Source organism: Schistocerca cancellata, chromosome 6 (assembly GCF_023864275.1).
Source record: "Schistocerca cancellata isolate TAMUIC-IGC-003103 chromosome 6, iqSchCanc2.1, whole genome shotgun sequence".
Classification (NCBI taxonomy): Eukaryota; Metazoa; Arthropoda; class Insecta; order Orthoptera; family Acrididae; genus Schistocerca; species Schistocerca cancellata.
In genome coordinates, this window is record NC_064631.1 from 565,294,552 (window position 1) to 565,316,407 (window position 21,856).

Below are 21,856 nucleotides of genomic sequence, written 5' to 3' on the forward strand. Positions count from 1 at the left end.
AAAATTAACCCTATCATATAATACTGAGCTCTACCCGCTAGGGTAGTCGAGAGCGCTAACGCGCTGCTTCCTGAACTCGGGTAGGCGCGCCGGCCACGGATCGAATCCGCCCGGCGGATTAATGACGAGGGCCGGTATGCCGGCCAGCCTGTATTTGGTTTTTAGACGGTTTTCCATATCCCGCTAGGTGAATACCGGGCTGGTCCCCAAGTTCCGCCTCAGTTACACGACTCACACACATTTGAAAACGTTCACTCTATTTCATGACTTATACTCGACGCAGACAGCTGGGGTACACTACTTTCGTCCCAGGGGGTTTGAGGTGGCGGCAGAAAGGGAATCCGGCCACCCTCTGCCATTAACACTGCAAATTCAGTCACAACAAAGCCGACACCGCGTTGGAGCGGGACACAGGCCCAAGAAAGAAACAAATATAATACTGAGTTCTCAAACGTATATTACATATGTTATGTGTCGACAGAAGTGCCGACACAGTGTTATTTAGACAGGCCGAATAGGCACGCTATCAGCTCACCCAGAATATCGTGAAGTCTGAAACAGGATGCTCAATGAATGCTAATAAGAAAAGAACGGAGCGTCTCATATACTTAACTTTTATTCTCTGATGAATACAGCGTTCTTCTTGAGACATTTATACTATAACTCTCAAAGTAGGTAAGGCTAATGGCGCCTTGCTAGGTCGTAGTCATGTGCTTAGCTGAAGGCTATTCTAACTGTCTCTCGGCAAATGAGAGGAAGGCTTCGTACGTCTAGTCGCTAGCAATGTCGTCCGTACAACTGGGGCGAGTGCTAGTCCGTCTTTCTAGACCTGCCATGTGGTGGCGCTAGGTCTGCAAGTACTGATGGCGGCGACACGCGGGTCCGACATGTACTAATGGACTAATGGACCGCGGCCGATTTAAGCTACCACCTAGCAAGTGTGGTGTCTTGCGGTGACACCACATTCCTCCCCCGCAAATCGGCGAACGGTCGTGTTATAAGGCTTCCGCCCGCCGTGGGGAGGGCCCCATGTTGACGTATGCGATGAGGTGGGGAGCCTAACAACAGGCGAGGCTGTGCCACCCGCACCCGGCCATTCGGTCCGAGGGGAGCTAGGAAACGCCTGGAAACCTACTCCAGGGTGCACGTCAACATGCGGCGTATGCGCCCGTAAAGAGACAGGAGGGGCCGAAGGGTCGACCTCCATTGCGTCGGGGTATCCGACGCGCGATGACGCCATGTGGTCCGGAGCGGGCAACAGGTCCATGGCGGATGACAGCTGGTCACGGGAAGCGATCGGCGGCGCGTGACCCAGGGAGGCGGTTGGCGGCTGCTGCGAAGCGTCCACTGCGGGCGGCGGCTGCGGCGGCGGCGCGACGCGATGGGGCAAAATGGAAGGCATCGTCGGTAACACCTGGGGATGAGGCGAGCCAGTAGATGGGTCCCCAGGGCGCTGACCGGACGGCTCCGTCGCTGAAAGCAGACGGGGAGCGGCAGAACCCAGGCGACGACAGAGGCGCAGCTGATTGAGATGCCGACGCACCTCACCAGAGGCCCCCAAAACCAAATACATCGCGCGGCCGAGGCAGCGAAGAATGCGCCCTGCGAGCCAACGCCGTGAACCGCGATAGTTGCGATAGAATACCACGTCGCCAGGAGCAAAAGCAGGAGGCTGCCGCTGCACAGGAACCTGATGCGGCGGATGCAGCAAAGACATCAAGGTTCGATGAGGACGACCGTGAAGCAACTCAGCCGGCGAGCGACCATCGCGGGGCTGAGAGCGATACGAAGACAAAAAGAGCAACAAGGCGTCCTCCCGAGAATGCGACTCTTTCAATTTCAACATCTGTGACTTAAAAGTCCGGACCAAACGTTCAGCGGCACCGTTTGACTGAGGCGAAAACGGCGCGGATGTCAGATGTTGAATACTATTGGCCTTGCAGAATGACTGAAATTCTGCGGACATGAATTGTGGACCATTGTCAGAAACAATAGTCTGTGGGAGACCTTCAATGCAAAAGATAGCAGACAACGCTTGGATGGTGGCAGATGACGTCGTGGAAGACATCCGGACAACAAAAGGAAAATTACTGAAGGAATCGACAACAACCATCGAGCATTCCAGAATGGACCAGCAAAATCTATGTGTAAGCGTTGCCAAGGGGAAGTGGCTTTCGGCCATGCAAAGAATTCCCGCGGTGGTGCGGATTGTTGTTCGGCACACGCCATGCAAGAAGAGCACATATTCGTAATCGCAGCATCGATTCCGAACCAAGTACAGTGCTGACGAGCAAGCTGTTTCGTACGCACTATACCCCAATGTCCTTGGTGGAGAAGCTTTAAGACAGATGACTATAACGAACGTGGGACCACGACCCTAGACTGATCATTATCAGAACGCAACAACAAAACACCACGTCGTACAAAAAGTCTCTCCTTGTGAGCAAAAAATCGGCGAACCATCGGATCCTCGATCCGTGACTTCGACAAGGGCCATTGCGTAGCAACAAAACGGAGAACGGTAGCAAGGACAGGGTCTGCAGCTGTGGCTGTAGCTACACGACGAAAATCAATCGGAAACGATTCGACCACGTCATCAGTGTCCGCATCAATGAACATGCAAGCAAGTTCGGAAGAATCGAATGCTTTATCCTCGGCAACAGGCAAACGGGACAACGCATCTGCGTTTCCGTGCTTAGCAGTGGACCGGTACAAGATATCGTAGCGGTACTGCGAGAGGAAAAGAGACCAGCGAATGAATTTCTGCGCTGTACGTGGAGGTACAGGCGTGTTCGGATGAAAAAGCGATGTCAAAGGTTTGTGGTCTGTAATGATGGTAAAGTGACGACCATACAAGAAATCGTGAAACTTCGTAACACCAAACACGAGAGCCAAAGCTTCTTTCTCCATCTGGGAATAATTTCTTTGCGCTGACGAGAGCAATTTGGACGCAAAGGCAATAGGGCGATCATGCGAACTATCTTTGTGCGCAAGCACAGCACCGATCCCGAAATCCGATGCATCTACCATCAACAAAAGGGGTTTCTGGGGATCGAATGGCGTAAGGCAAGTATTTGAAAGCAACGCCGATTTCAATTGGCGAAAGGCGCGTTCGCATTCCGTCGACCAGACGAACGGAACACCGTTACGGCGTAAGCGATGAAGCGGAGCTGAAATGGAAGAGGCATGAGGAAGAAATTTATGATAATAGTTAATTTTTCCCAACACACTCTGTAGCTGCTTCACATTTTGCGGCGAAGGCAAGTCCTGTATGGCACGGAGGTGCTCTGGACTCGGATGGATGCCTTGGGCATTAATTACATGGCCCAGATATGGCAAGTCACGAGCAAAAAACACACATTTGTCCTTCCTCAAACGAAGACCATTCTGTCGCAAGACCTGAAATAATGTCCGGAGATTTTGTAAATGTTCCGCTTCTGTCTTTCCGGAGATCACTATATCGTCCAGATAGTTTGCTTTAGTAGGGACCGACGCACAAATAGTTTGTAAATATTGCTGAAACAATGCAGGGGCGGATGCACACCCGAATGGCAGTCTTTTGAATCTATACAACCCAAGATGCGTGTTAACCACCAATACGCGCTGGGATTCTTCGTCCACCGGTATTTGCAAGTACGCATCTGCTAGGTCCAACTTTGAAAAATATTTTCCCGGGCACAGTTTGTCAAAAAGATCTTCCGGGCGGGGCAAAGGAAAAGTAGCAGTCACTAGTTGTGGATTCACTGTGGCTTTGAAGTCCACGCAAAGTCTCAATTTGCCAGAAGGTTTTTGCAAAATCACTAAGGGTGAGGCCCAGAGAGAAGCCTGCACACGTTCAATGACACCTTGCGATTCTAAATCTTTTAATGTTCTTGCGACCTCATCACGCAATGCGTGGGGAACATTGCGCGCTCTGAAAAATTTCGGTTGCGCGTTGACTTTTAGTTCCAAATGTGCTTCATAGTTCTTAGCGCAACCAAGGCCCGGTGCAAAAATGTCTGCAAATTCCTCACATAGACTAGAAACACTGGCTGAAGGCACAGTCTGGTTCACTGATAGGACCTGATTCACAATAGACAAGTTAAACAATTGAAATAAATCTAAACCAAACAAGTTCACTGCAGCAGAAGAACGAAGAACGTAAAATGACACAAGTTTTGTTTGTCCCTTGTATGTTGCAAGAAGGCTGCACTGTCCTAACACAGGGATATGCTGTCCTGAATAACTAGTGAGCTGAACTTTTGCGGCACGCAACGGCGGTGCGCCCAGTTGTTTGTACGTGGCGTGACTGAGCAATGAAACTGCAGCCCCGGTATCGAGCTGGAATGATATCACTTGTCCGGCAAAGTCCAAATCTACAAAGAGTTTATTGTCCTGCTGACGACAAGAGCGACTGTTTTGTGCAACTTGAACAGACACTGGTACAGAATCACGTGCGACGTGACGGGATTGCCGTCGACGTCGACGCACACTTTTTGTGGGACGAACACAGTCACAGTTAGAGAGAGGAACACTGGGCGGAGTGGCATTAACTACATGAATGTCCATGGGCGAAGGTTCCCGAGCCTGAGTGTCCGTGGTTCGATTCCGGCGCGAAGCAAAGGGCCTGGAACGGTTGTGATTGTCTGATCTGAGCTTTTTCTGGCAAACACTTTGAACATGTCCTTTCCTATTGCAGAAAAAGCAAATAGCTTGGCGTGACGGGCAATGTTCACGCGAATGTCTAGTTGCACACCGCGGGCATGATTTCACGGCATTTGCGGGCTGGCGAGGCACACCTGGTTTAGAGCGCGGCGGCAGCTGCGTCGAAGTGCGCGAGGGCCGGTTACCGGGCCGCGCAGCGCGTCCAGCGGGCCGGTTAATGTTACACACTGCTGGCGAAGCTTCAAAAGATTCCTGAGCACAGTCAAGTGTGTCTTGCCTATCCAATATGTCTATCACTTGTTGAAGGGAGGGATTAACTAGTTTCAAAATCTGTTCCCTTATGCGAACATCAGAAACGTTCTGTGCTATTGCATCACGCACCATTGTATCTGAATAAGGAAGGCCACAGTCACACTGAAATTCACAATCCCTAGTAAGGCCTTGCAAAGTTGCAACCCACTCCCTATTAGTTTGACCGGCCGTACGTTTCGTACGAAAGAACGTATACCGTTTTGCAACCACATTAACTGTTTCTTTGAAATAGGCATCTAAAGCCGACACAATTTCTTCGTAGGACAGAGTTGCTACGTCGCGTCGGGGAAACAATTTCACTATCACACGGTACGTTTGCACGCCGACACAAGACAATAAGTGAGGCTGCCGCTCGTTACCTTGAATTCTGTAGGCGGCGAGATGGAATCCAAACTGGCGTGACCACTCCGTCCATGTTTCGTCGTCGGGACGAAATTGACGAAAAGAGGGTGCAACTGCGTGTTGTGGCTGCGGGAACGGCGAAGCGGCGGCGGCCGCATCGTTTTGCAGCGCACGTTGACCCTGGACGAGCTGTCCCAGGGCATCCACTAACGCCTGCGTCTGCTGATTCTGCAAGCGATAAAATTCGGACAGTACATCTGGAGATTGTGGCGAAGCCATGACACAAGTAAATGTAAGCAATTAGAAAGAACAAAACCCGTTAACTCGTCGCCAATGTTATGTGTCGACAGAAGTGCCGACACAGTGTTATTTAGACAGGCCGAATAGGCACGCTATCAGCTCACCCAGAATATCGTGAAGTCTGAAACAGGATGCTCAATGAATGCTAATAAGAAAAGAACGGAGCGTCTCATATACTTAACTTTTATTCTCTGATGAATACAGCGTTCTTCTTGAGACATTTATACTATAACTCTCAAAGTAGGTAAGGCTAATGGCGCCTTGCTAGGTCGTAGTCATGTGCTTAGCTGAAGGCTATTCTAACTGTCTCTCGGCAAATGAGAGGAAGGCTTCGTACGTCTAGTCGCTAGCAATGTCGTCCGTACAACTGGGGCGAGTGCTAGTCCGTCTTTCTAGACCTGCCATGTGGTGGCGCTAGGTCTGCAAGTACTGATGGCGGCGACACGCGGGTCCGACATGTACTAATGGACTAATGGACCGCGGCCGATTTAAGCTACCACCTAGCAAGTGTGGTGTCTTGCGGTGACACCACAACATAGGCACAAATAAGTTAAAAATTAGAACTGGCCTTGATAACATAATGTGTATTTGTTATTCATTCGAATAGCACGGTAAGGGAACATTAGTCTGACTAAGGAAATGAAAATGGAAGCTTGAAATAAACTTCTGATATACTAGAATAATTACTGTGACATATCACTTATACGAGGATTGGAACTTAAATAGTAGCAATATTTATTCACAACCGATACAAAAGAGTTACGTCTTTGCACCTGTTAGTGTCCTTCAAAGTAGTCACTAGCGTTGTGTAGAACACGTTGCCAGTGATGTGGAAGGCGAAGTACACCGTCAGCAGAGCCCTGCTGATGGTGCGAATGGAGCCGTCTACTGCCCGTCGAATCTCTGGAACAGTTCTGAAGCGAATGCCACGAAGTGGTTCCTTCATCTTCGGTAACAAATCAAAGTCACAAGGACTTAAGTCCGGGGAGTAAGGTGGATGGCACAGTACTTCTCAGTCACATCTACCGTACAGAGGAGCCACAGCTTGCACTGTATGCGCCCGCGCATTGTCGTGCAAAATGATGAGTGGGTTGCGCAGAAAGTTTCGCCGCTTCTTTCGCAAAGCTGGTCGCAGGTACTGCTCCAAAAACGAACAGTAATACTGTGCATTGACGGTCTGCCGTGGAAAAGCGTAATGCGTTAACACCATCACATTCGTACACGAGAATCATCAAAACTTTCACCATACTGGGGCTCTGACGCGCTTTCGACTTTTCGCGGCGACCCACAATGACGCCTTTCGTTGGATTGGCGATTCAGTTTTGAGTCGTCCGATGTGGCCCATGTCTCATACAGTGCTACAATACGGCCTAAGAAAGCCTCTTCTTCGCGCCCATAGCGCTCCAAGTGCGTCTGAGCAGCGTCGTAACGCATCCATTTCTGCATTTCCGTCAAGTCATGCGGAACACATCGTGGTGCAATTTTTCGCATGCCCAGGTGTTCCTTCAGGACGCGAAGCACAGTCATATGCCCTAATCCGGTTTCGTGGGTGAGCTCAAGAATCGTATGGCGTCGATCACTGTCCGCTAATGCGGCAACAGCATGCACTTTTTCTTCAGAGACGCTAGGACGACCTGCCCGATGCACGTCTGCCACAGTTTGCCGACGTTCCTTGAAGGCTTTTACCCAACGTGCCACTGTTCTGTACTGCAATGCCGATTCCCAGCAGGACTCTTGAAGACCTTGATGACACTGTTGTGCTGTATGAACTTTGGCACAATTCAATCTTGATCCAACTCCGTTGTTTCTGTTACAAGAGCATAGTGACATCGTTACGTTAGACCGCTCGCTCACAAGTTACTGTGTTTCCCTCGATTGTGCGCACGTCGGTGACGTGGGACGGGCGAGTCCATTTGCTCGGAAGGTAGCTATGTCAACAACGTGTGGTATCAGCGACAATAGTAGATTCCATGGCATAGTGTCCCCACAGCAGAGTTGCCACTATGTAACTTCCAACCCTCGTATTAACACAACAGACTCATCTGCTACACTTAACACAATCACATTCTGCTCTATTGCTGAATCGGAAATATAGAAATAAAGTGTTGGACCAAAGATTTTCTGATTCAATCAGTTTCCGAACGGCCTCTTCCGGCCCAGTGCTGCCTGCCCACACAAATAATAACAGGCCAGTCGTACGCAAAATTGCTCAGCGCCGACAAACTCTCAGTAACATTCCCAACTCAAAATAACAAGCAACTTCCGGAGAGGGCTGCTAGGTTTGTTACTGGTAGCTTCGAACAACAAGTTAAGTATTACGGAGATGCTTCGGGGACTCAAAATTGGAATCACTGGAGGGAAAGCGACGTTCTTTTCGAGGAGCGCTATTGAGAAAATTCAGCGAACCGGCATTTGAGACTGCCTGCAGAACGATTCTGTTGTCGCTGGAGGCGTATAGATAGTGTTTTCTCCTACGCTTTTTTGTGAGTGGAACAGAAAAGAAAATGACAAGTAGTAATATAGTGTACCTTCCGCCATTAACCATGCGGTGGCTTGCAAGAGTACGTATGTAGATGTGGATGTAGGTTACATGGCGAGACCACTTAGGATAGCCTCCGTCTGCTCAAGTCGGAGTCACCGACTCTGTACAACCACCTCTCCCTCTTCCTTCCAAATTTATGTGGTCACGTGGTACGATCATGCGCTAGCCGTTTATTGGCCGAGCTACCGACTCCAAAGACCACAAGTAAAACTCATATACTTTCCATGGAGCAAAAATAAATATCTAAATCGATCAATGCACAATCGGAAGATAAAGGCAGAGAGGTTTCCCGTTATCAGTGCGAAAAGCACGTGGTTCAGATCGAGGACAGGTGCATCAACAATTGCCATTCTCCTTGCAGACACACATTACAGTTACCGCACGACGTTCACCTTACATCATTTCTGAAATATGAATTACTACCTATTTATGTTCGCAGGCTCTCTAATTTCGTGATATTTCTCCGACACTGCACGACTCTCTCCATCATTACAATACCGACAGATAATTTTATTAAAGGCAATGTTTCTTTCCAGCTGCTAAGTGTGTAGAAATCAGTTAAATCCTTTAATACATTTCTAACTTTACTTCAGTTTCGTAAAGGATTTGTGGGATTAATGCTACTCCATGTGAAACAATAATGCGTAAAGTACACCATTTATTAAGCCATTGGTAATGTAACAGTGGTATGGTTTTGCTTTCTTCCAACTTTTAACATAAATTCCAATAATTGAAAAGAGTTCTCGCATCGCCACAGTCTAGACTAACATCAAACGTCTCCTTTCATGTTGAAACTGAAATGGAATTGCCCTTTCTTCCATATTCGTGTTTCTGCCCTTAAAAATCAAGACACAATTAGCAGTTAACATTTAGTTCTAGTATTCAGTGATTACGTATTCTAAACTAACCTCTTCTTTATAATTCTGATGCTACAACGTAGCTTTGCTGTCAAGTCGGCAGGAAGCGTTCAGTCGACGGCATCGTAGACCTCCCGAGCGGCAGGCTACCTTTAAGTGGTCGCTTTGCATATATGGCGGCACGTACAGGAAGCTGAGGTCGCTAATTTCCCAGGTGTCGCCCGTATCAACACGCTGGAACTCCGTCCACAGCGCACGTACGGCGGCAAGAGAGAAAATTATTTCAAGTTACAACGTGTCCACGCGGAGGGTGTTACCGGGAACGCACTCAAAGGCACAGCGTACCCAGGGCACCATTCTTCCATATACTGTTACACTCCGCAATACAAAGTGAGCTCAGGGGAAATAGCTGGTGGTAGTACACTAGTATTAAATTTTCTCCACTCTCCACATAATACACTTACAATGCAGGGGAAGGTGGACTATCCGTTGCCTCTGCTCATGCGTCAATTTCCAGAAACATAATAAAATTGGCAGTTAACGAGATGCATGTCGATGGAAACAATAGAATTATTGAACTGTTTTGGAACTCTGTTATCTGAAATTTAAGGCTAAACTTTTCCGCGAAGTTTATAATCCGCGAAGATGATAATAATGTGTTCAGAAGGAGGTACGAAACGTATTCTAATAGTAACTGTCGTTTGCTCATATTTAAAGTTCGTCAGCTGAGACCAAAGTCAAACAAATGCACAGCCACCTATTGATCCTTTACGAAATGACAGAAGCCATTGGTTTGATTCAAAATTAGTTGCTCCTGGCTTTTGCGAAGTGCTTGTGGTCTAGTGAGAATTTTGTGTGCAGAAGGATGTGAAGTTGTTCAAAATTAATTCAGAAGTTACACCTAATAATGGGCGTACAATAATAGGTGGAGGAAACGTGTGTTGGACGCTTTAACATCACAAACTGTATGCAATGTCGGTACCGAGAAATAGCTACCAATCAACATAAAAAGCATAAAATTTCAAGCGGTCAAAAGATTTTCCATCGTTAATGGCAAAATAGAGATGACCTGCTTTCGTTGATTGTTGCGAGCGAACAGGCGTGAACATTCTACATCAACAGAAATGTTTGACATAGTTTTGAAAATTACGACGAACTCAAGATAGCAGTTGTGAACAAGATCAATTCCAAGGCAGGAAATGTCTACACAGAGTGTTTGAAGAAGTTCGTGTAAGGTTACGAAAAGTGCTTGGAAATAAACGGTGACTTCATGTAAGCAAAAACTGCTAATAAAGGTTTTCGCTAAAGAACGTACTTTTCTTAATGCCAGAATGATCCTTATCTACCGAACACTTCTCGTACTGAGCATCCAGTTTTTCAGTCACAATCAGAATACGATTATCTCATTAATACATTTGTCTCCTAAGTGTAAGAGTTTTTTATTCAGTCACAGACAGACTTTCTCAGGAAACGTATATCCTGCCTTATGTGAAACATTCAGGGCCAAGAAACTTCTAAGCCAATTTTCTTGTAGAGCCACGTTGTCCACCTAAAAGCAGCAACAGGAATCGATCTTTCTTCTGTGCAGAATTTAATTCTAATACGTAACCTACAACTAGTCTTGTCAGTGGCTTCAGCGATTTATATATGTTACAGATAACAACGCTGTATTTTTCCAATATTAACGGACTGGGATACTGAAAGGTGTGTGCCCTCTGGATTCCTCACCGGATAACAAAAGGCCATGAAGAGCTACGACGGGCCATCTGTGCGCAATTGCTTGCGTATTTCGACGCTGATCGTGACAATTTTTTGTCGAACATCGTCACAGGCCATGAAACATGGGTCCATCATTTAGTACTGGAAACTACGAGGTGCATTCAAGTTCTAAGGCACCCGGTTTTTTTTTCTCCGGACTGGAAAGAGATAGAAACATGCGCATTGTTTTAAAATGAGGCCCCGTTCATTGTCAATACGTCCCAGAGATGGCAGCACCGTACTGCAGATGGAATTTTACCACCAGCGGCGAGAATGAGAACTGTTTTAAATACTTAAAATGCGACGTTTTCCTTACTTGAACAGCGTGCAGTCATTCGTTTTCTGAATTTGCGTGGTGTGAAACCAATTGAAATTCATCGACAGTTGAAGGAGACATGTGGTGATGGAGTTATGGATGTGTCGAAAGTGCATTCGTGGGTGCGACAGTTTAATGAAAGCAGAACATCGTGTGACAACAAACCGAAACAACCTCAGGCTCGCAGAAGCCGGTCTGACGACATGATAGAGAAAATGGAGAGAATTGTTTTGGGGGATCGCCGAATGACTGTTGAACAGATCGCCTCCAGAGTTGGCATTTCTGTGGGTTCTGTACACACAATCCTGCATGACGACCTGAAAATGTGAAAAGTGTCATCCAGGTGGGTGCCACGAATGCTGACGGACGACCACACGGCTCCCCGTGTCGCATGTTGCCAAGCAATGTTGACGCGCAACGACAGCATGAATGGGACTTTCTTTTCGTCGGTTGTGACAATGGATGAGACGCGGATGCCATTTTTCAATCCGGAAACAAAGCACCAGTCAGCTCAATGGAAGCACACAGATTCACCGCCACCAAAAAAATTTCGGGTAACCGCCAGTGCTGAAAAAATGATGGTGTCCATCTTCTGGGACAGCGAGGGCGTAATCCTTACCCTTTGCGTTCCAAAAGGCACTACGGTAACAGGTGCATCCTACGAAAATGTTTTGAAGAACAAATTCCTTCCTGCACTGCAACATAAACGTCCGGGAAGGGCTGCGCGTGTGCTGTTTCACCGAGACAACGCAACCGCACATCGAGCTAACGTTACGCAACAGTTTCTTCGTGATAACAACTTTGAAGTGATTCCTCATGCTCCCTACTCACCTGGCCTGGCTTCTAGTGACTTTTGGCTTTTTCAACAATGAAAGACCCTCTCCGTGGCCCCTCATTCACCAGCCGGGCTGCTATTGCCTCGGCGATTTTCCAGTGGTCAAAACAGACTCCTAAAGAAGCCTTCGCCGCTGCCATGGAATCATGGCGTCAGCGTTGTGAAAAATGTGTACGTCTTCAGGGCGATTACGTCGAGAAGTAACGCCAGTTTCATCGATTTCGGGTGAGTAGTTAATTAGAAAAAAAAAATCGGAGGCCTTAGAACTTGAATGCACCTCGTAAAACCTCAATCCGTGTTGTGAGCCCACACCACCTCTCCTCCGAAGAAAAAGTTCGAAGCCACATCCTGAGCCGGTAAAGTCAAGACGACGGTCTTCTGGGACTCTGAAGGGGTTAGTCTGTTACATGTCTTCCCTCAAGGTGCAACCATCAACTCTGAAGTGTATCGTGTTATCCTCATTAATTTGAAGAAACGTCTTCAGCGTGTTCGTCGCCACATAAATAAAAGTGAATTTTCCCTTCCTATTGACAGCGCGAGGCCTCACGCAAGTCTACGCACCCGACAGCAGCTCACAAAAATTCAGTGTAGTGTTGTTCCTCAACCAACCTATATTCCAGTCGCACAATAGAAGATGTACTCCACGGGAAACAGTACGTAAATGAAGCGGAGGTTACTGATGCAGCAAGATTTTTGCTCCGGCGTCGATCATTAGGTTGGTGCCATGCAAGCAAACAGGTGCTCCCATTAAAGTGGCGTAAGACCGTCGCATTAAACGGAGCTAATGGCGAAAAACAGGTTTTTGTAGCCAAAGGAATGGGGAGTACTACGGTGCATTGGAATCGTGAATTGAAATGAAATGATCATATGGCATGTATTGGCCGGGATGTTCCCTTCCGTGTTCCGCTGCTGTATTGCAACTATTTTTAGTTGACGCCGCGTCGGCGACTTGCGTGTCAATGATGATGGACACACAACACCCAGTCCCCTGGCGGGAATCGAACTCGGGCCCCCTTCAGTGATAGGCGGTAACGCTACCGCTGCGCTGCGGAGGTGTACTCATGAATAGAGCCAAACTCCTTTAAGGAAAAACAACATGTTGCATTACTTATTGAACGTAAGAGAATAAATAGATATGTGTGTGACATATGGATGTTTGTTTTGGTCTGGATAGGATGCTCTGACAGCGTAAAGGTTAGCGTGATCACTCGCGGTAGGTGAGGAATCTGCGATCAAGTTGCAGTCAGGCACTAAGTTTCGTATGTCGTATTAGATAGTACATCTGTATCCATTAGAGTTATGAATTTCAGGATTTGAAACTCTAGTTCGTCATCAAAAGTGAATATATTTTACGATTGTTTTTGTTTCCAGTAATTTGTCACCAACAGTCTAATAGACTGTACGGCAGATGGAATTTTACCGCCAGCGGCGAGAATGAGAACTGTTTTAAATACTTAAAATGGCGACGTTTTCCTTACTTGAACAGCGTGCAGTCATTCGTTTTCTTTATTTGCGTGGTGTGAAACTAATTGAAATTCATCGACAGTTGAAGGAGACATGTGGTGATGGAGTTATGGATGTGTCGAAAGTGCGTTCGTGGGTGCGACAGTTTAATGAAGGCAGAACATCGTGTGACAACAAACCGAAACAACCTCAGGCTCGCACAAGCCGGTCTGATGACATGAGTAGCATGGAGAGCTGCATCAAAACAGTCTCAGGACTGAAGACCACAACAACAACAACAGTCTAATAGAACTCTAATTGAAATTTCCACTTATTTATGCGCAATATGTTACGGTTATTGACGTTCTCGTCGTCAGGGGTGAAGGATCTCTGGTATAGGTGGTGGGGCTGGGCTGCTAGTGGGAGGAAGGCCTTCAGCTCTTCACCCTGGACGTGGTTGCAGCAGTGTTCTGTGCAGGTACTTGCTGGATGTCTGACGTCCACTGATAGAAACAGAAGTATCATACGTTCATTTACTTCATGCCAGAATACACCAGTCGGGGGTGCGCTAAATGGCGGTCAGCGCCCGCAAGGCGCCGGCTGATCCCAGTCGGTGAGTCATGCTTAGATCAGCAATAGGCGTCCTGCCGCGGCCGGTGTGCTGCATCGCCTCGCCCAGCAGGCGGTGAGGTCACATTGTCAGCACTCCAGCGCTGCAGCGCCGCATCAGCTGCCGAGCAGTGGGTCGGCGCAGCACAGCAACATACTCCGCTAAGTTGGTCACGTTACACGGGCGGATGCGAGGCTCAGTATGGCATGCGCGAAGCCGTGCAGAATCGAGCCATGAGCCCCAATGCAAATGGCAGCACCAGTCTGTCAGCCATGGAGTCTACATGCAGAGAGCGAAAAGCACAGTAGAGTTGGCCAATAGGAGGCAGCTAGGGAGGATCAGACATGAACCAGGGAGGCAAGACTTGTGACCTAGAGCTGGTCAAAGTTAGCAGGCAGCTGTCCTTCCAGCTGGAAGACGCCAACTCACCACCATTCGGACTTGCACATGACTTGTAGAACTCCAGCAAGGGAAGACGTCATCTAGCGGCGACAGTTTGTTATTCATTTTGGGACGTTGACCGGAGCAGACATTTCCTTGTAATCGGCTCCAGCAGTGACTGATAGTACTTGTCTAAAGCTACCAGTATTTGTGTAAGAGTGGTCCGCCACTGTTGCATAAATGGCAGCGATTCCCTGAGACCCGATGAACGAGGTGTAGTCCTGGGAAATCAAAGTATCAGTGCGTTTGTAGCACAGTCCCACCGCGATATCAGAGGTATTGCAGCCATGTTGTGCTATGGTGGTTCAATGACTTCGCATTTCAGGAGACCTCAGATGACAACTTTCGCAATGTCATCGAAGTATGAACATGGCTTCTTGTGCAAGAACATGTCCACAATTTTTTTGTAAATAACGTTGTCGCCATTCCATTGAATCAAATTATATTTTACCGTTACACAATACAGATTCCAGCCTTAGTCCACTTTCAAGTTCAAAACTTATTTGTTTATCTAAAGACATCAGACTGGTATGAAATACAAGTCCTTGTCGAAAAAGCATGTCAGGTCATACAGGCTAGATCTGTCATTAGTAAAAGCGAGAACATCTCTAAAATGCCTGAATATATGCAGACTTTCACTTCTGGACCCTATAGTACAGTTGCTACTTTAAAATGCTGACCAATAAACAGGTGCGCGCCACACTATTCTGTACTTGAAAAGGCCGATATCTGGATGGTACAATAACAAAATAAAAATTATTACAGTCAAATGGCAGCAGCACGATTCTAAAAATTTACCATGGCTGCGGCTCCATCTGAAATAAAAATTATCGGTATACCACTAAGGATCTTGCGCAATGGCGTCTGTCTGTTGATTCGGTTACCGGTCTCTTCCATTAACGGTTCCGCAAAAACTTCATCAACTAGCCAGCTCTTCCAACAACTGTCGTTGCGCAGCAAGTCTTCCTGCCCTTTTCAATGAGCTTCTGGTGTTGCAACTACCCTGTAGACAACATTACCATCAGCGAACTGGTTCATGGAACTTTAGCCGTTATTCACTGCATCATTTACACATATTGCAGACAGTAACGGACCTACAATGCTTTCTAGACTAACGTGTGAATTTACTTTTACGTATGCTTATTTCCTCCAGTTGAGAATGCTGGAAATTTGGGGAACTAAACAAAATTGCCCTTCTGTAATGAATGCCACACATGCATTTATAATAAGTAGTTTTGCTCATACTCCAAACACCTTTTTCACTCATCAACAGTTTTCACACATTGACTCCATGGCCGTATGGATATTTATATCTGGACTGTACACATCGAAGATGCATTCTTTCTTGGCCACACGGAGCGTTCGCCGAATTTGTAGTGGCGGCTGTCCTGCTTGTGCACACAAGCTGGTGATGGAGTGTCCCCTATAACAAAAATGCTCGACGAAGCCTTGGGCTTTCCCTCAAGTAGGTCAGGCAACTCTTTTTTTCTTAAATACTATTGTAGACTCAAGCCATCGTCGAATCCTTAAAATAGTCACAGGAATCGTGCAATTAAACTCACCAAAATTATAAGCAGCACAAATAAGATCAAAATCAACACGTGCAGTTTTATCTGGGCAGAAATAAGATCCCACTTTAACAACGTATTCCTCCTGTACTTCAGGTTCTAACTTTAACTGACAATACAAACGTGACAACGGAGAATGAAACAAAAGAGATTAATTATACACGGTTCGGTCACATTAATGTGACCAACCCCTATATTCGACACCAGTTAGCGATAATCACTCGCAGACGGCAGGTGGCACCACGAACAGTGCAGGGTGTATAAACCGTGTCGTGTGGATGCGGAAAATCGTTCAGTCGTTTTCATAATGTGGAAATGGAGCTGTTGTCTGATGTCTAAACTGTCATCGTCATTGGCTTCGGGGAAAGAGTGAAAACATTACCGAAACGGCTAAATTTGTTAACTGTGCGTGTGCCACCGTGGCTCATGTATACCGTGCTATCAAAAAACCAGCGCTTACGCACTGTGGTGCACCACGGGCCATATACAGGGTTATTACAAATGATTGAAGCGATTTCACAGCTCTACAATAACTTTATTATTTGAGATATTTTCAAAATGCTTTGCACACACATACAAAAATTCAAAAAGTTTATTTAGGCATTCACAAATGTTCGATATGTGCCCCTTTAGTGATTCGGCAGACATCAAGCCGATAATCAAGTTCCTTTCACACTCGGCGCAGCATGTCCCCATCAATGAGTTCGAAAGCATCGTTGATGCGAGCTCGCAGTTCTGGCACGTTTCTTGGTAGAGGAGGTTTAAACACTGAATCTTTCACATAATCCCACAGAAAGAAATCGCATGGGGTTAAGTCGGGAGAGCGTGGAGGCCATGACATGAATTGCTGATCATGATCTCCACCACGACCGATCCATCGGTTTTCCAATCTCCTGTTTAAGAAATGCCGAACATCATGATGGAAGTGCGGTGGAGCACCATCCTGTTGAAAGATGAAGTCGGCGCTGTCGGTCTCCAGTTGTGGCATGAGCCAATTTTCCGCGGGCTACGCGTGAAACTTGCCCGCACGCGTTCAACCGTTTCTTCGCTCACTGCAGGCCGAACCGTTGATTTCCCCTTACAGACGCATCCAGAAGCTTTAAACTGCGCGTACCATCGCCGAATGGAGTTAGCAGTTGGTGGATCTTTGTTGAACTTCGTCCTGAAGTGTCGTTGCACTGTTATGACTGACTGATGTGAGTGCATTTCAAGCACGACATACGCTTTCTCGGCTCCTGTCGCCATTTTGTCTCACTGCGCTCTCGAGCGCTCTGGAGGCAGAAACCTGAAGTGCGGCTTCAGCCGAACAAAACTTTATGAGTTTTTCTACGTATCTGTAGTGTGTCACGACCATATGTCAATGAATGGAGCTACAGTGAATTTATGAAATCGCTTCAATCATTTGTAATAGCCCTGTATGACGGGTGTGAACAACGTCTGCGGAGGTGTGTACGGGCAAATATACGTGCAACTGTTGAGCAACTGACCATCTAGATGAACCTAGGGGTTACCAACAGTGTCTGTTCAATGACCGTTCAGCGAACGTTGCTGTGTATGATCCTCTGCATCAGGTGCCTGAGTCATGGACCCATACTGACTGCTGTTAATCGCTGATGAAGCCTGGAAATTGGACACCACTACCACAAATGGAGATCCAGTGAGTGGCGACAGGCGTCCTTTTCAAAGTAATCATGCTTCATGCTCTCCATTGGACAGATGGCCGTCGACGTTTATGGCGTGAACATCTGAAAGCAAAAGGTTCAGGCAAGAAGAGGGACAGTCATCGTCCGGGGAATGTCTTCATGACATTCCCTGGGTGATTTCGTTATTCTGGAAGTCAGCACTAGTATGCATCTATCTTTGGGGCCATGTCCACTCCTTTATACAACTTGTTTTTCTTCGGCACGATGGCCTCTACCAGCGGACATTGCAGCATACCACACGGCTTGCAGAGTACTTGCTTCGTTGGCCACCAAACTCCCAGGATTTAAGCCCAATCAAGAATCTGTGGGATCAGCTCGGACGGTCTGTTGGCCGAGGAACCTAGCGCAGCTGGCCATAGAACTATAGTCGGCATGGGCCCAAATCCATGTTGGTGCCTTCCAGAACCTCATGGACTCTCTTCCAACAACTCTCGTGTCAGTCGAGGCTACAAATGGTCTTTATTCAGGTCTTTGACAGGTGGCCCACTAATGTGACTGGACAGTGTATGGCTGTAGTTGGTTTGCGGTGGACTGCGATGTGTTTGATTGGCTTTGGCGAAAAGAAATGAAATATTACTGTTTGCTGAGCGGTGAAGTCACCTACGGCACGTTATGTTATACGACATTAGTATCGACTTGCACAGATAAAATGGCTGAAAGAAATTATTAGTGTAGCCACACAGCTATTCTATTGACAATCAAATAAGAGAATAAGCCTTGTCCACATCTGACAGTATATTACTGTTACTTTTGGGGGTAATGTAAACTAGATGTTCATCACTGTACTGGAACTCTTGCTTCATTAAGCACAATTATAATAAGTCATTTAAATACTCAGTAAAAAAGCTTGAGACATATGGCCTACCATGATTTGTACTTCAGTAATACTTTTAATGGTGCCTAGGAAGTTCGGGAGAGAAAAACAGGAGAAACTACGTGGTGAGGAAATGTAAAATTTCATATTGAAACTTTTATTTTTATGAAAACTGGCTTTCACATAAAAAGAAGAACATTCATAATGTAAACGCTTGCTAGTACTTGATTTACTCATGAAATAACATATAACTAAGATCACGATCGATGCAAAAAGGGCTTCTATTCTTTGAATAACACTTGATATTCAAGAAAGGCAAAGGATGGATTAGCACACCCGTCACTGCATTCACACAGAAAAGGTTAAAGATACGAAGAAATTAGACCATCACAATACACACACAATCATGGCAAAGGCATTCGTACCGACAGTAAATAAAACAAGCACTAAGAAAGAGTCCAAGTGGCTGAGTAATTTTAAAAAAAATAACCAGCACGTCAATTACAATAGACAGTTTAAAGTCGTGTAATCGACACAAGTTCGAAAGACATTCAGGGAAATGCAGAAGTGCTGAATGAAATATTGAACAGGAACACGTGGTTCATGCGAACAAAGCAAGTTTCAGAAACACAGAAAATGCAAGCTTAATTTCACACGGAAATGCAGTTTAAACAAAGCTTATTCAAAAGAAAGAGAGACTACGACTGGAAACATTAAAAGCTGGGAATCAATCCTTACGTAACGAAATATGAACACCTGAGACCAGTAAGACAAAGCGCGTGGATGAAGGACACAAAGAAATCTCGAATACATGTGGAACCACGGTAAGAGAAAGAATTACTTGCACACGAAAACACAACTGCTCACATATTCACACTAGAGAAGGAAATCTCTAACACAATGTAAGCATCTCGATGTAAGTCACACTGCCACATCACAAAATTCCATTGGAATAAATCGGGTCCCCGATTAAATAAATGAATTAAGAAACTCCTACAATTGCCTAATACAAATAAATCGTGGAAAATGAGTCCGAAAATGAATCTGCAAGAGCAAATGTTTAAATAATATCATTAGGCTGAAGGATTATGCAACCTAATCACGATTCTAAGTTAACCAAATCGCGCTTAATCAACGATCTTCGCTGACCAAATCCCAGCAGCGGATGGCCGATGCACGTTAACTGACCAACGAACCACCCAGGTAAACAGAAGTGACCAAAGGAGTACCATCCACCATCAACCTAACATCCTCTATGCCTTAGTGAAGATACTCAACCTTCGTCATGTTGTGAGCACAGAAGACAGAGAACGTTACACAATTCACTTTGGAAATACAAAGCAGACAGACACATTCATTCATTCTTTCGTGGAAGAGGATAGGAAAAGGAAAGAATTTAAGAAAATAAGATACAAGCAATATAAAATAAAAGTGTGGGTCACGTGGAAAACAATGGATAATAATTATATGTACAGAAACATGATTTAAACTCATGCAGAACACATCTCTTCTCCGTTATAACGTCCACTATGGTTGAAGTAAAATATTCCCAGGTTCTATCTCCTCGCAGGTTAAGTTAAAAAGTGCAGCGAAAATCAGAAGTGCCGACGTCAGACGCAATAACGAGGTAAAAATCCTCCTTGCACCATGGAGCTATTAGTTAGTGGGTGGCCAGCGTACCTCAGCTATAACCGTACCGTAGGTGCAACAGCAACAGAAAAGTATCTGTTGAGAGACCAGACGAAAGGGGGTTCCTGCAGAGGAGCAGCTGCCTTTTCAGTTATTGCAGAAGAAATAGTCTGGACGATTGGCTGATCTGACTTTGTAACATAAACCCAAACGGCCTTGCTGAGCTGGTGCTGAGAACGGCTGAAAGCAAGGGGAAACTATAGCCGTAATTCTTCCCAAGGTTATGCACCTCTACTGTATGGATAAATGGTGATGGCGTCGCATGCTAAAATATTCCAGAGATAAAACACTCACCTACTCGAATCTCTGGGCAGGAACTACTCAGGAAGCTGTCATCAGAAGAAACAAAACTGACGTTCTACGGGTCGGGGTGTGGAATGTTGGATCCTTTAATCTGGCTGGTTGGTTGGAAAATCTGAAATGGGGAATGCGTAGGTGGAAGTTATATATAATGGAAATTAGTGAAGTTCGGTGGCAGGAGGAACAGAACTTCTTGTCAGATGAATACAGGGATGTAAATACAAAATCACATAGGGGTAATGCAGGTGTAGGTTTAACACTGGAAAAGAAAATGGGAACGCAAATAAGCTACTGTGAACTGCATAGCGAATGCATTATCGTAGCCAAGATAGACTCGAAGCCGATACCCACTGTTCGTCAGGATAGAGGTCAGGAGCGGAGGGCGTTGTGAAATGAAAATTAATTGAAGTGGAATGGACCCAGTTTATTCTTGTAATGATGGTACAGTGGTGCCTACGTAGGGCTGCGCAGCCCCAAGAGGGGTTGCCGTCTGCTCATCAGTGAGGCAGAGGCTAGAGGAGCGACTACTCGGGGCCGAGGTCAGTAGCTAAGAGAGCGCGGAGCTGTTTCCAAGCCGCCCTCGCCGCTCCCGGCCGCGTCCCCACGTGATCACACGATTAGTCTCAGATTGGAGGATTGATTCCGCCAACGCGCCTTGCTAGTAGCGTACCCCCGTCAGCGCAACCAACCCGTGGGACTTGAGTCTCACCGAGGATCACGTGGCAGGAATGTGCCGACCATGGTCTTCCGGCCAGCACCCTCCGGCCAGCCCAAGCCGGCTACGGCCGAACATTATGCATAAAAAATTTATTTAATAACATTTTGTCGGCAATGTTCCCTCTTGGGGGGGTCTCCTCCCTGCACACCACCATATTCAAAATAGTTTATAAGCCAACTAGTTCCTCAGATGAACAATAGATTGCAGAAATCAATGACGAGATAAATGGAATTATTCGGAGAGTTAAGGGAGACGAAAATTTTATTTTGACGGTAGACTGGAATTTAATAACAGGGAAAGGAAGAGAAGAAAAAGTAATAAGCGGAGGTAGGCTGGCGGAAGAAAATGGAAGCCGCCTGCTAGAATTTAGCACACAGCATAATTTAACCATTGATGACACTTGGCTTAAGTATTGAGGAAGATGGTTGTATATGTGGAAGAGACCTGGAGACATCGGGAGGCTGAGACACCGGGAGGTCCCACATTGATTATATAATGGTAATGCAGAGGTTTCGGAACCAGATTTTAAATTTAATAAATATCCAAGGGGAGAAGTGTACGTGGACAATAATTTATTGGCTACAAACTGCAGATTTAGACTGAAAATATTGCAAAATATAGGAATTTAAGAAAATGGGGCCTGAATAAGTTGAAAGAATAAGAG